The sequence below is a fragment of the Mastigoproctus giganteus genome, chromosome 4 (genome assembly GCF_048544385.1).
Source record: "Mastigoproctus giganteus isolate SK-2022 chromosome 4, ASM4854438v1, whole genome shotgun sequence".
Taxonomy (NCBI): domain Eukaryota; kingdom Metazoa; phylum Arthropoda; class Arachnida; order Uropygi; family Thelyphonidae; genus Mastigoproctus; species Mastigoproctus giganteus.
The window spans coordinates 160,343,660-160,356,201 of record NC_143578.1 but is presented as its reverse complement, the minus strand read 5'-3'; the positions used below and the strand labels follow the sequence as shown (position 1 = coordinate 160,356,201).

General features: G+C 40.5%; 1 protein-coding gene across 1 annotated transcript in view; it reads right to left on the bottom strand.

The window, feature by feature from the left end:
* The window catches only part of LOC150087145 (formin-binding protein 1-like), a 345,740-nt gene that overhangs the window by 132,679 nt on the left and 200,519 nt on the right, over nucleotides 1-12,542 (bottom strand). The window lies entirely within an intron of this gene.

Sequence of the window (12,542 nt, the reverse complement as noted above, 5' to 3'; positions counted from 1 at the left end):
AGCTGCGGGGAAGGCAAGGCCTCCTCTATCTGCTCGCCCTCCTCCGTGGGGAACGAGTTTCCTGATACTGTCTTCTAGCCTGATGTGTTTGTCTTCTAAGATTGGCCCAGCCCAAGATAAATTGTTAGGGGGGGAAAAAACAGTGGGTGAGAGGTTGCTAGGCTGACTTGAGAGTCTCAGCTGAAATAGCTTCTCATTAAGGGAGCTGTTCCCTGTTACCAGGAAAGATGTTTCAATGCTCAGTGAGAACAACCTTCCCACTACTCTAGTCATTGTAAACGTTATGTATGGGAGGAATTTTTTTAGTCACAGTCCCGAGGTTCGAGGTGTCCCATCTGGTCTGCCACAACTTGATGAGCTCGTTGAAAAACCGAGTTTTTTTCTTTAGTTCTTGACCTGAGGGAGCCGCCTGATATCTAGTTTAGTTTTGAATATGATCATGTTTGATTTGGCAGGGTTGATTCGTAGTTCGTTGGTTTTAGTCCAGGACATGAGATGATTAATTACCCATTGGGCATTGTTCCTATTGCAGTTTGAGACCTTCCTGAGACTATGATATTTAAATCGTAGAATTGGGCCACATCTTCAGCAGGCCAATCTCGGTGGGTCTGATACTGTCTTCTAGCCTGATGTGTTTGTCTTCTAAGATTGGCAAGTTCCGGGTTCCACCAAAAGCATGGTTTATTGTGTGATTTTTCCTTACTAGTTGAGCGGTAGGCTGCTTTTGTCAGAGAGTTCTGTATGAGATCAGTGAGTTCAGCTGGCATTAGACATTCAAGTTTTGCGAGGTTCGGTTCCTGGAAGTCCAGCTGGATGGTCTCGTCAAAGGCTTTCCAATCAATGGATTTGATAGAGAATCTTACAAACTTCCTCAATTCAGTAGACGATTGCTTAGTTGTCATGTTAGGTGGAAAAGTATGACCCTATGGTCACTCGTGGTCCAGTCTGGGGTGGTGACCGACATGCTTACCCAGGTGCATAGATCATTGGTTGTGAGTGTTACATCTATATTTGATTGATCCATGCTGCTGGAGTATGTGGTCAGTTGGTTGGGTTGATTATGTACTGTTAGCTATCTAGGGAGGATAAGGTCCTCAATTAGAAACACTCTCAGATCAGGAGTGGGAGAATGCCAGTAGACAGACTTTGCATTGACATCAGCTGTAATTACAGTGCTCTTGTTGCCTAAGAAATCATTACATTGCCAGGCAAGGGATTAGGAGAGGATGGATGGATGGAAGAGGCTTAACTCTGGACCTCCTCTTGGTCTTCTTCCTCCTCCTAGGTTTATCTCCAGATTTGGGGGGGGGGAGAGAGAAGGAGCCTGGATCATATGGCTCTTCGGATGAAGAGTTCATACCATTATGAGAACTCATTGTAGTATGTGGATTGCCTGACTGGGATGAAAGTGCACTGGATGGGAAGCGTATTCTAGCTGGCCAGTCATTTGTCACAGTCAAGGAGAGGAACTTTTTAAGGTAGAGGTGGGTGCCACAGTTTAGGTTATCATTGCATGATTGATTCTTCTAGTCTCAAGAGCTTTTTCAGCAAATCCAGTGAAGGCCATATAATGCATGTCATCAGAGATGAGAAGTTGTTCATCTCTGTGGCTTATGGGTTCTATTTTTGTCACGAGTATACATCTGTAAGGATGATAATTGGGGCAATCATATAAGACATGGGCCCAATCCTCATCAGCATCACAGGTACATTTTGTGTTGTGAGGCCAAGATGACATAGTTTTGCGTTCAGGCAGCCATGTCTTGTTAGCAAAAATGTAGTGTATAAGCCTGGTGGAAACCAGGATGGAAGTTACCTGTGGCAAGAAACCTCCTAGTAACCTGTGGCAAGAAACCCCTTTATTTGACTGGTCCCATCTATCTTACCATTGCTGGTATAGACACTTCGGTATCCATTTCTTTTCCATTTAAGGATCAGCTGTTAGGTCTATGTCAATACCTATGATATTACTTAGGATCTGCCTACAGTTGAGGCCTCTTCGAATTCTTTCAAAATCTAATGGCAGCGTATCAGCCAGAACCTGCAGGGTAGGGGTGCTGACTGTTCTGCATGCCCTGGTAATTGTAAGTATGTTGATCAACTGGATGAATCCTGGATTAGCTCTATTGTTGACTGGTAACATTCTGGAACCAGACACCAGCCCTGCAAGTAAATACTAGGAGGAAGATAGCCTTATAAATGAGGGCTGAAGTCTTCCTTTTAAAACTCCGGTTAGCTCTACTTATTCTGGAAATTATGCCAGCCTACCTTCTCACTTTTTTGGCCAACATTCGTTAGATGAGGGCGAAACATTACCTTGGAGTCAAAGATGACCCCAAGGTATTTTAGTTCTGTTGTTAGGGCTATTGTTTTTCCTGAAATCTCTATCAGATGTGATCTTCTTAATTTGCCTTTTAGTAGGATGGATTTAGTTTTTGTACTAGAAATTACCAACTTATAAGTTTTGTAGAAGATTCTGGGCATGATTTTCCGTGTCTTCCAGAGCCCTTCTGGTATTACCCTTTACAAGGCGAACAAGGTCACCAGCAAAGGCAACCTTGTCCCCTTGGCTTGAATCAGCCTCCAGGAACTCGACCAGCACCAGGTTCCAAAAAACAGGGACACAGCACTGAACCCTGAGGGTATCCATGGGTAACATTTCGTGCCCATTCTCGGCCTACACTGTTTGAATTAGGTCTGTCAGAGTTGTGGCTATGTCATAGTGCGGACCTAGAGTTGGCATCCACAGACACAAAGATTTTGAGGTATTGAGGTGTATAGGGCCTTGAATGGGCTGAGCACGCTGAATTCTGATGGGATTCTTATATACAGGGTGATTCACTACCAGTGCAACAAACTTCAGGAGGTGTAGGGGGCACAAATACGAATCGGAATCACAGAGCATTGCAGGGTCCGAAATGCCTTCATCATGCGGGAGGTCACATGAACAAAGAAGCAAAGAAAAAGAACAGAAACAGCAACTCGTTAGTGTAACAGAAATCATTTTAATGACAAGTTTTACGTTGGCAAAAAGCCATGCTACAGAAGGTGTTCGAAAGTTCGACCAGAAGCAGTCACACAGGCTTCACAGCGCCGCCGCATGGAAGATTCCCTAACGTTCTGGAAGATTCCTGGAGTATCTCGAATCTCCCTGGCAGTTACAGAGATGCAAGCGACGAGGTCTTCAACTGAATCAACGGGGGTCTCGTACACCAATGTCTTCATTTGACCCCAGCAGAAGAAGTCCAGGCATGATAAGGTCCGGCGATCTAGCAGGCCAATGAACCGGACCACCACGACCTATCCAATGCTGTCCAAATGTAACGTTTAGGTGTTGGCGGACGTCACTGGTGTAATGTGGGGGAGCCCCCATCAAGCTGGAACCACATTGAGCGGCACAACGACTGAGGAACATGTGCTTCTTCGATAAGTTTGGGCAGGACTTGCTGTAGAAAGATCAAGTATGCCCTACCGTCCAGACGAGGGGGCAGAAGGTATGGTCCAATGAGGTGGTTTCCAACAATGCCGGCCCAAACATTGACAGAGAAACGGCGTTGAGTTGCACATGTTCGTGTACCATGGGGGTTCTCCAAAGGCCACAAATGGGCGTTATGTTGATTGAAGGTTCCCTCTCTTGTGAAACTTGCCTCATCCGTGAACAATATGGACGCAGCAAATGTGCTGTCTGCCACACTCTGTTGAGGAAACCAAGTAGCAAAAGTAGCAATGATATATACAGTGGATAATCTGCAGGCTCCAATGATTGGACGTGTTGCAGATGGTATGAACTCATTTGGTTTGTTGACAGTATCCTCCATACAGTGGATTGGGAAATACCCAATCGTTGGCCTATTGCTCGAGTACTCGTACTCAGATTGCCTTCTGCAAGACGTAGGACATTCTCCTCATTGTCTGGCATTCTCGTCGTTCACTTTCGATTCATGGTACCTCTCGTGAAACAACCGGTCTCACGTAACCTTCTGTGCATACGTGCGAAAATCGTATGATGAGGAGCATGCCTGTGCGGGAAACGTTCCTGGTACAAGTGCAGAGCGGTGCGCCGTTACAGTCCGCAGCTCCATACGCGTGGTGCTTGTCAGCCAGTTCAACGTTTGAATACTCGTCCATCCTACTTCCTCAGGAACCGGTTCACAAATTCTGACGTCCAGTGGGATCACTGTTCACGCAACCTCCCGTTCAACGTCCACTACCGCATGACGAAGGCATTTCGGACCCTGCAATGCTATGTGATTCTAATTCGTCTTTGTGCCCCCTATGCCTCCTGCAAGTTTGTCGCACTGGTAGTGAATCACCCTGTACATATATATATTGAAGTATACCCCATTATTTGGTCTAACGTGTCAGGTAATGATAGTGCAGCTGTTTGAAAATATTTGAAGTTTGGTTCTATATTTTGCCAGATTTGCAGCATAGTGATATAATATATGAAATATAAGAGAAATATAATATATGAAATATATAAGAGAATGAAAGGGACCTGGGGGTGGTTGTGCAGGCAGATATGAAGTTCTCTGAGCAGTGCAGACGGGCTGCAAGAGTAGCTCATGTTGTATTGTCAATAATATATAGGAATTTTTCTAGCAGGGATAAGGAGGTGATTATTCCCTTGTATAAGGCAATGGTCAGGCCACTAGAGTACTGTATACAGGTCTGGAGGCCTCATTTCAAGAAGGATGTAGAGCTGCTGGAACGAGTACAGAGAAGGGCAACAAGATTAGTGAATGGAACAAAGGGGTGCTCTTATGAAGAAAGGCTTAAGTTTTGCAAATTACAGTGTCTGGAGACTAGGCACCAGCGAGGTGATCTGATAGAGGTGTATAAAGCCTTGAATGGTTTGAGCATGCTCAATGCTGATGGGATTCTTCCTCTCGCTCAGAATAATCACCTGAGAGGGCATAAATTCAAATTGAGGAAAGACAGATGTAGGATAGACGTGCGGAAATTTGCCTTTAGCCAGCGGGTGGTTGGTTGGTGGAACAGACTTCCATTCCTTGTCGTGGAAGTTGATAGCCTAAATAAGTTTAAGGCTCAGCTGGACAGATATTTTGAACGAACAAAGGGGTGAAGTGGAAGTGGTTTTTTTTCTTTTCTTTTTTTTTTGGCTGATGCTGCATAAGCTTGCTTTCTTGCATCAAATGCCTATGCTAATGCCAATGCTAATATGGAAGCTTCCCAGGTGGGGAAGTAATTTGAACAAAGGCTGCTAAATGGTTGCAGAAATTACTGAATTCAGTAACTGTTAAACTATGGTTTCTTATTATCAAAGCAGCCTATGAGGTGTTTGTAATAGCCTCAATAATGCTGTATGATCTAGGATATCCTTGAACCCTATGCGTACAGAAAGGACATGTATGTATTGTGTACCCTGTCTACGGTGGCTCTCAGACTAATGTCCACCTAGTGTCACTGTGATGAAATATAGAAACTCTGTAAATCGGGCCTGACGTGTGGTTAATGAATGTATATGTAGTGTTAATGAATGTTCTGTAGTATGTGTTGAGTGTCAGGCCTCTTTGCCACCAGGGAACAACCCTCACCTGGACAACTGCTGCCCAGTGCCCATCCTGTCCTGTCCTTGGCACGTGGAGCTGGAACTGTTCCTGTCTTTTATTGCATCCATTGGAGGTAGTGCAAAACCAGTGGAAACACTGACCACATACTCAGGTTGCCCGGTCCTGAATACCACACTATCTTAGCTCCATCTTAGTACTGAAATATATGGGGCGTTGTTGTTGTACTATGTAGTGCAATGAAAGCATCCACTGGAGTTAGTGCAATACCAATGGATGCACTGTCTTCCATAGATGCATGGGGAAAAGAAAAAAAAAAAAACTCAAATATATGTATAAGTAAATATATGTATAAGTAGTATTAATATATTGAAGTATAGCCCCATCATTTGGTCTAACGTGTATATGTTTTTTGTCACCATATAATTCTTTATATCCTAACGGTAATGTTTAATTTTGTATGGCTTTATCACAGTAAAGACATACTATTCTAACTGCATTTCTTTTTTCAACGCTAATTATAAATTATCTCCATGCGCTTGTATTCTAAATACGACTATAAAGGTCACTATTTTCCTGCTATTTTGAATTTCTTCGCAGCTTACTATTAAGTCCGCTTTGCTGCTGCTTTATCACTAGATATATTGATCATTTGGTTGAAGCCCACATACATTCATCTACTCTACTGAATTTGTGCACTTCATCTCCCCACCTTTATTTTTCCCACATTTCTTTAAATACCCCAGGTATCATGCACTTTCACTGTCTTACTATACTTTCGGTTTTGTTTTAGATTTGTTTCTCGGCATGTTTCGACACATTTTTCCTTTCAATACAAGCATTTGGTATTAGCTCCCTTTTATACTAAAGCTTACAAATGCCAGAGCCCTTACTATAAGTGGGGTTCACAACACCAGCAAGCTTAGTGTTATTTATTAACTTTTTCTATGCTTTTTATCTTTCTGCTGTCTAATTCTAAAGTTCTTCCCATTTGTATAACTATTAGTGTAATACGAGGGTGATATGAACGTTCCTACTATCCTACTTCTGTTGCTATTTTTCGTCTTAATTTAAAATACTCCTTTTTCCCTTCCCCATCCTCAATTTAATACCTCACCCTTATACCATTTGCTTGTTCTAAATTTATTCTTAAAATACACTGATTCCCTATTTACACAAAATTCTACATATTTATATTTAATGTATTGATAGTAACCATTTTTATTCTAACACGATACTTATTTTTACCTAAATTATTTTATTTAAATAAATTACACTGCGTTGGGATTAAATTGTCCATACTGTATTAGAAAGTACTAATTTCATTTTCGTTGCTTTTATGGCCTCTCACTTTTCTTCTACTACTGTGGACAAATATAGAAATGCAGTTCCTGATGCATCGTCAGATGTAGTCCCCTGATGAAATACCTGATGGTGTATCAATATTTATTTCAGCTGACATCAGATCAAGCATATTTGCATTACCTATATTCGACCATTTACTAAAAATGTTCTCCCCCCCCCATATCTGATGACAGCTACACCATTTTCATTTTATCTTTATTTTTATTTTATTTGCATTTTATTAGTATTTTGAAGCCTAATTTTACTTTACTGTTATCCTACTTTATATTGGCTTGGTAATTCAGGCCATAATTTTCTTAATTTCATCATAACCTCTAGGATATTAACATTCCTTCACTTTCACAAATCTACTACACTTCTTTTTCTACTTTCCTAACCCTTCTAGTTACTGGCACTTCAAATCCATTTATGCACACAGTCAGTCCTCGTATAACATGTGTTTACACTACACGCATTCGATCATACACATTCATACGAATTCGATTATACGATTTATAAATAGGGGAACGATATCATATATGACACAAACCGAATTCGCTTATGCATGATACGCCTTTGTGTTTACAAGAAATGGCAGTCGAACACGGAATCACCCCAACTGAACGCAACACGATAGGAATGAAGAGAAGATTCTGAAAATGTATATATGTTTTTTATATCTGTGAAGGGGAAACACATTTCACCATAATAGCGTAAAAACCCACACAATTCCAGCTATCGATATTATCGCAAATGCAATTAGATCGAGTTTACTACCCGTTTATAACAGATTCTACTAGCAGAAACGCAACTGGAAATTGTTTTTATTGTTTTATGTTAGTAACCCCCAGAAATGTGCTTTAGTAAAATGTGAGCTAGTGAGGTGTTCATAGTGTGTGGCTGCCTTTACGGTGTTATTTATTCAGTTGCTACACGCGTGAAACTTTGTTTATGTGTATCAAGCTGCCTCCTCATTTTGTAATTGTGTTTTATTTCCTAAAAATAAGTAAAATACTTAAAAGGTGTGAAAAGGAAGCGTCCTGGTGAAGACACTACAGATTCAGAGAGAAAAAGAAAAGCAATATCGATAAACAGAGGCGTACTGGGTCAAAAAGTCTTACCCAGGAAAATTTGTAGTGGCCTCATACTAGCATTTATGGCCAAAATCACACCGGCCTCCGGCCCACCAGGTTTCTCCGGTAAGGCTTATGGCCAGTCCACCTCTGTCGAAAGAGAAAAAATATGAAATTGTGAAACACTTTGAGCGAAATGAAAGACCATGTGATATTGCACGTACTACAGGCCTAAATGAGGCAATGCCGAGAATCACAAAGAATACAGAGAAAATAAAAAACTTTCATAGCAGGAACAACTCAAAGTGTAATTAAAATCGATCAGATTATGACACAAAGAATTGGAAGAGAGATGGAGCAGCTGTCATCTGTTTGGATAGAAAAATCAAACAAAAAACAAGTTTGCTTACAATAGAAGCAAAAGCATCAGCAATATTTTATTATGTAATAGTCGTAATAAAATACGTAAGTATTTTATTATGATAATTTATTGTGTTTGGTAATGTTTTGGTTACAAATGTGTGTTCAATCTTGGGTGGTCGGCACCTAACCCTATTTTTACCATAGGGCCTGTTGTTTATATTGCACGATTTTGCATTGCATGAGGGTTTCTAGGAACACAACTATCGTGCTATACGAGGACTGACTGTACTTAATTCAATATATTAATGCTACTTATATATACTCTTGCATCCTTTAATGCTGTTTTGCACTTTTAGGTGCATCTGTCAAACCTGATTTATCAATTTTGCATTCACTGAAACCATTTCATCAACTGTATACCTCTTTTCATATGTAACTCTTTAAAGATTTCCTTTAAGTGGCTACACCGAACACCCACATATATATATATATATATATATATAGCATATATTTGAATTAAACAAATTCAAAGGCAGTGTATCCAGTTGACATGGGTGGCCAGGACAATGTTTGTTGTGACATAAACACTGAGAAAGCAAAAATGAGGGTAAGAGTTATAGGCATAATGTCTCTGATGAGAACAACAAACAATTGTAGAAAGAAAGAGATTAAGCCGGTAAATCAGAATGTCTTATAATGGGGGATTTTAACTTTTCCAGGTAATGAAGGGTGTGCAGCACCAACCCATAAGCCGAACTTGTGGGTTGGTGACTCACACTAGCAAGACTTTTGTAGATTTATTGGACTGTTTTCATACAGCAGCATGTTAGTTAGAGAGAGAGAGAGAGAGAGAGAGAGAGAGAGAGAGAGAGAGAGAGAGAGAGAGAGAGAGAGAGAGAGAGAGTCAACAAGAGAGAGTAATACTCTGTATCTGATTATTAGCAGTGATAATTCAATAATTAAGAATCTTCAGATAAAAGAGCCACTAGGTGGCAGTGATCACACTGTACTGACATGGGATTTACATAAAGATCTTACATAAAGTGTTCTCAGTTTTTAAATTCTATGTGCAGTGTGACCAACTGATGATATTGGTCACACTGCATAGAATTCTAAATGGGAAGCAATGAAGGAATTAAACATAGAAACTACTACGATTTTCATACCAAATAAGAAACACTCTTGAAGTTTAAACCTAAATGAATGTCAGATGAACCAATCAGACTCATGACAGGGAAGAAAAATGCATGGGATGCATATAAATTATCGGGTGACAGAAAAGCCTATGGCAGATATTAACTAGTCTGTAATCAAGTCACAAAGGAGGTTAAGCATGCAAAGGCAGATTACGAGAAATCTTTGGCAAAGAATGCAAAGAAAAACAGCAAAGATTTCTTTACTTATGTAAATACTAGAAGGAAGGGATGAATCAAATTGGTCCACTTGATATCGATGGTTCAAATGCTGATGATCCTGATTATTAGCAATACTGACAAACTAAATAAGTATTTTTCATCTAAATTCACACAAGAGGAATTCTTTAGGAAAGTGGATGATAGAAGTTTACCAAGCTAAATGATGTAAAAACTGACAGGAAAGTGTAAAAAAATTTAAGTTGTTGAAGTAAATATAAGAAAGGCACCTGGGGGTGGATGGGGTTTATCTAATTATATTAAGTGATACAGCAAAGGAAGTAAGCAAATCCTTAGTCTTTTGATTCAGGGGAGGACCCTGCAGACGTGCAAATGTATCCCCAAATCACAAAGGGAGTCAAAGTGTCACACAAGTAATTACAGACCTGTTAGTTTAACTTTTGTTCCAGGATAAATAATATCGCTGGTTAAAGAAGTAATGCAGTTATACTTCAGACACACAGCATGGTTTATTAAATGGAAATCTTGTCTGACCAACCTGATTGGATACTAAGATGTGGATACACAAAAAACTGGATGCAAAAAATAATTTTGATATCATATACTTTTATTTCAGGAAGTTTTTGATACTATTAGAAATGGAAGACTGCAGTACAAATTAGAGTGGTGTATCATTAAGGGCAAGGTGTTGCTTTGCATAAATGGATAGTTGAGTGGGAGAAGACAGAGTGGTAATCAATGGACACTGCTACTTCTTAGTGGAGTTCCCTCGGGAACTCCACTAAGGGGACATTGTTCCCTAGATGTTGAACCCATTCTTGTTATCTATATTTACCACAGATAGTGATGAAGACATATCAAGCTAAATGTTTAAGTTTGCAGATGATACAATGGTTGGTAAGATGTTAATAATGGTATGCTAGTGCAACAGGATTTGTTTGGTTTTTTATTGGCGCATTAGCAACTAAGGCTATAATGCGCCAAACTCAGATGATATGTAAAAAATAAAATTTAAATTTTCACTGACCTAATTACTTAGGTCACCATCAGTATATAAAATAACAAAGGTATAAAATGTAGAAAAAATAAATCAATAAAGAAATAACAATAACATGTAACTATTAAATACAAGTAAAAACCTTTATTGATTTAAAATAACTAAAAATAGCAGACACATTGTCATTGTCAGATAAAATCTGACTGAGTGTATACGGCTCAGCCAGATGATTAAAAGTGGTAAAACGGATATTGCTAAAATCTGGACAGTCAATTAAAATGTGTCTAATTGATAGAATTGTGCCCCAAGACACACATAGGAGGGTCATCAGACCTCAGCAAAAAAGAATGTGTCAAATGACTATGTCCTATGCAGGTGCGGGCAAGAACAACTTCCTCCTTACGATTCCTGCGCAGACTAGACTGCCACGGTTCAATTACAGGCTTTATTTGATATAATTTATTTGCAGTCTGTCTATTCCACGAATCCTGCCATTGGGAATGTATTTTCTCGTGTATTATTTGCCTGTAGTCTGTATAGGGGACTGACAGGCAGCGGTTATTATTGGGAATTGCTGATTTGGCTGCGGCGTCAGCCAAATCATTTCCCTTAATCCCAATGTGGCTAGGAATCCAGCAGAAGCGGATATAATATTCACATCCACGGAGGAAGTGAATCTTCTGCTGAATACTAGACAGAACTGGATGAGGATTATACCTCACAGATATTAAAGCCTGTAACACACTGAGAGAATCGGGATATAAAATGAACCGTTGGTATTGGCATTCACTAATGTGATCCAAGGCTAACTCTATAGCATGCAGCTCTGCAGTAAATATACTGCATTTAGAGGGAATCTGCTCCGATGTAGTGCTGTCTGTAAAGACAGCAGCAGATCCCACATATGATTCCGACTTCGAACCGTCCGTGTAGACTGGCGCGAAGTCGGAATGTTCAGCTCGGTGTGCTGAATAAAGCTGCAGGTAGACCGATGATGGAGTGTGCGACTTTCCCCAATTTCTAAGGGACAAGTCACATGCCGGGGCACGAGCATGCCAGGGTGGAAAGGGTTGCTTTGGTGTTTGGGCAACCTTGTCTACCGTGATATTAAGTTCTTTGAGTAGCTCTTGGAGACGAATACCAAAAGGACGACTGGCAGTCTTACGGTTGTTGTACAAATTTTCCCATCATGGCTCAAAAACGAATGGCCACGTAGGATGGTCTGGCAGGGATTTCAGTTTTAAGGCGTACTTTAGAGACAACTGCTTATGATGAAGCGATAACGGCGGTTCGTTTGCTTCAACGTATAAGCTCTGGACAGGAGATGTTCGAAATGCTCCAGTAGCGATATGTAGAGCCTGATGATGGACAGGGTCCAACCATCGAAGGGCACTGTCTCTGGCTGAAGAATATACTTGGGACCCATAATCTAATTTGGATCACACAAGTGCAAGGTAAAGCCAAAGAAGGATACATCTGTCTGCTCCCCAAGATGTAGAGGAGAGCGAGAGGAGAATATTAAGCCCACGTGTGCACTTTGTGCGGAGTTGACGGATATGATCCAAAAAGTTCAGTTTTTTATCGAATATGAGTCCCAAGAATTTTATGTTCGCTGCTACTGGAATGGCATTTTGTCCGAGCCTTAATTCAGGTTCAGGATGAAGATTACGCTTGCGACAAAAGTGTACGCAAACGGTCTTCTCCGGCGAGAACCTGAAGCCATTAGCAAGTGCCCAGGAATTCAGACTATCAATGGCTTTCTGCAGTTGTCTTTCAATAACCCTCATGTTGCACGACTGGCAAAAAATGGTAAAGTCATCAACATAGAGGGCACTGTTTACAGTTGGAGGAAGTTGTTCTG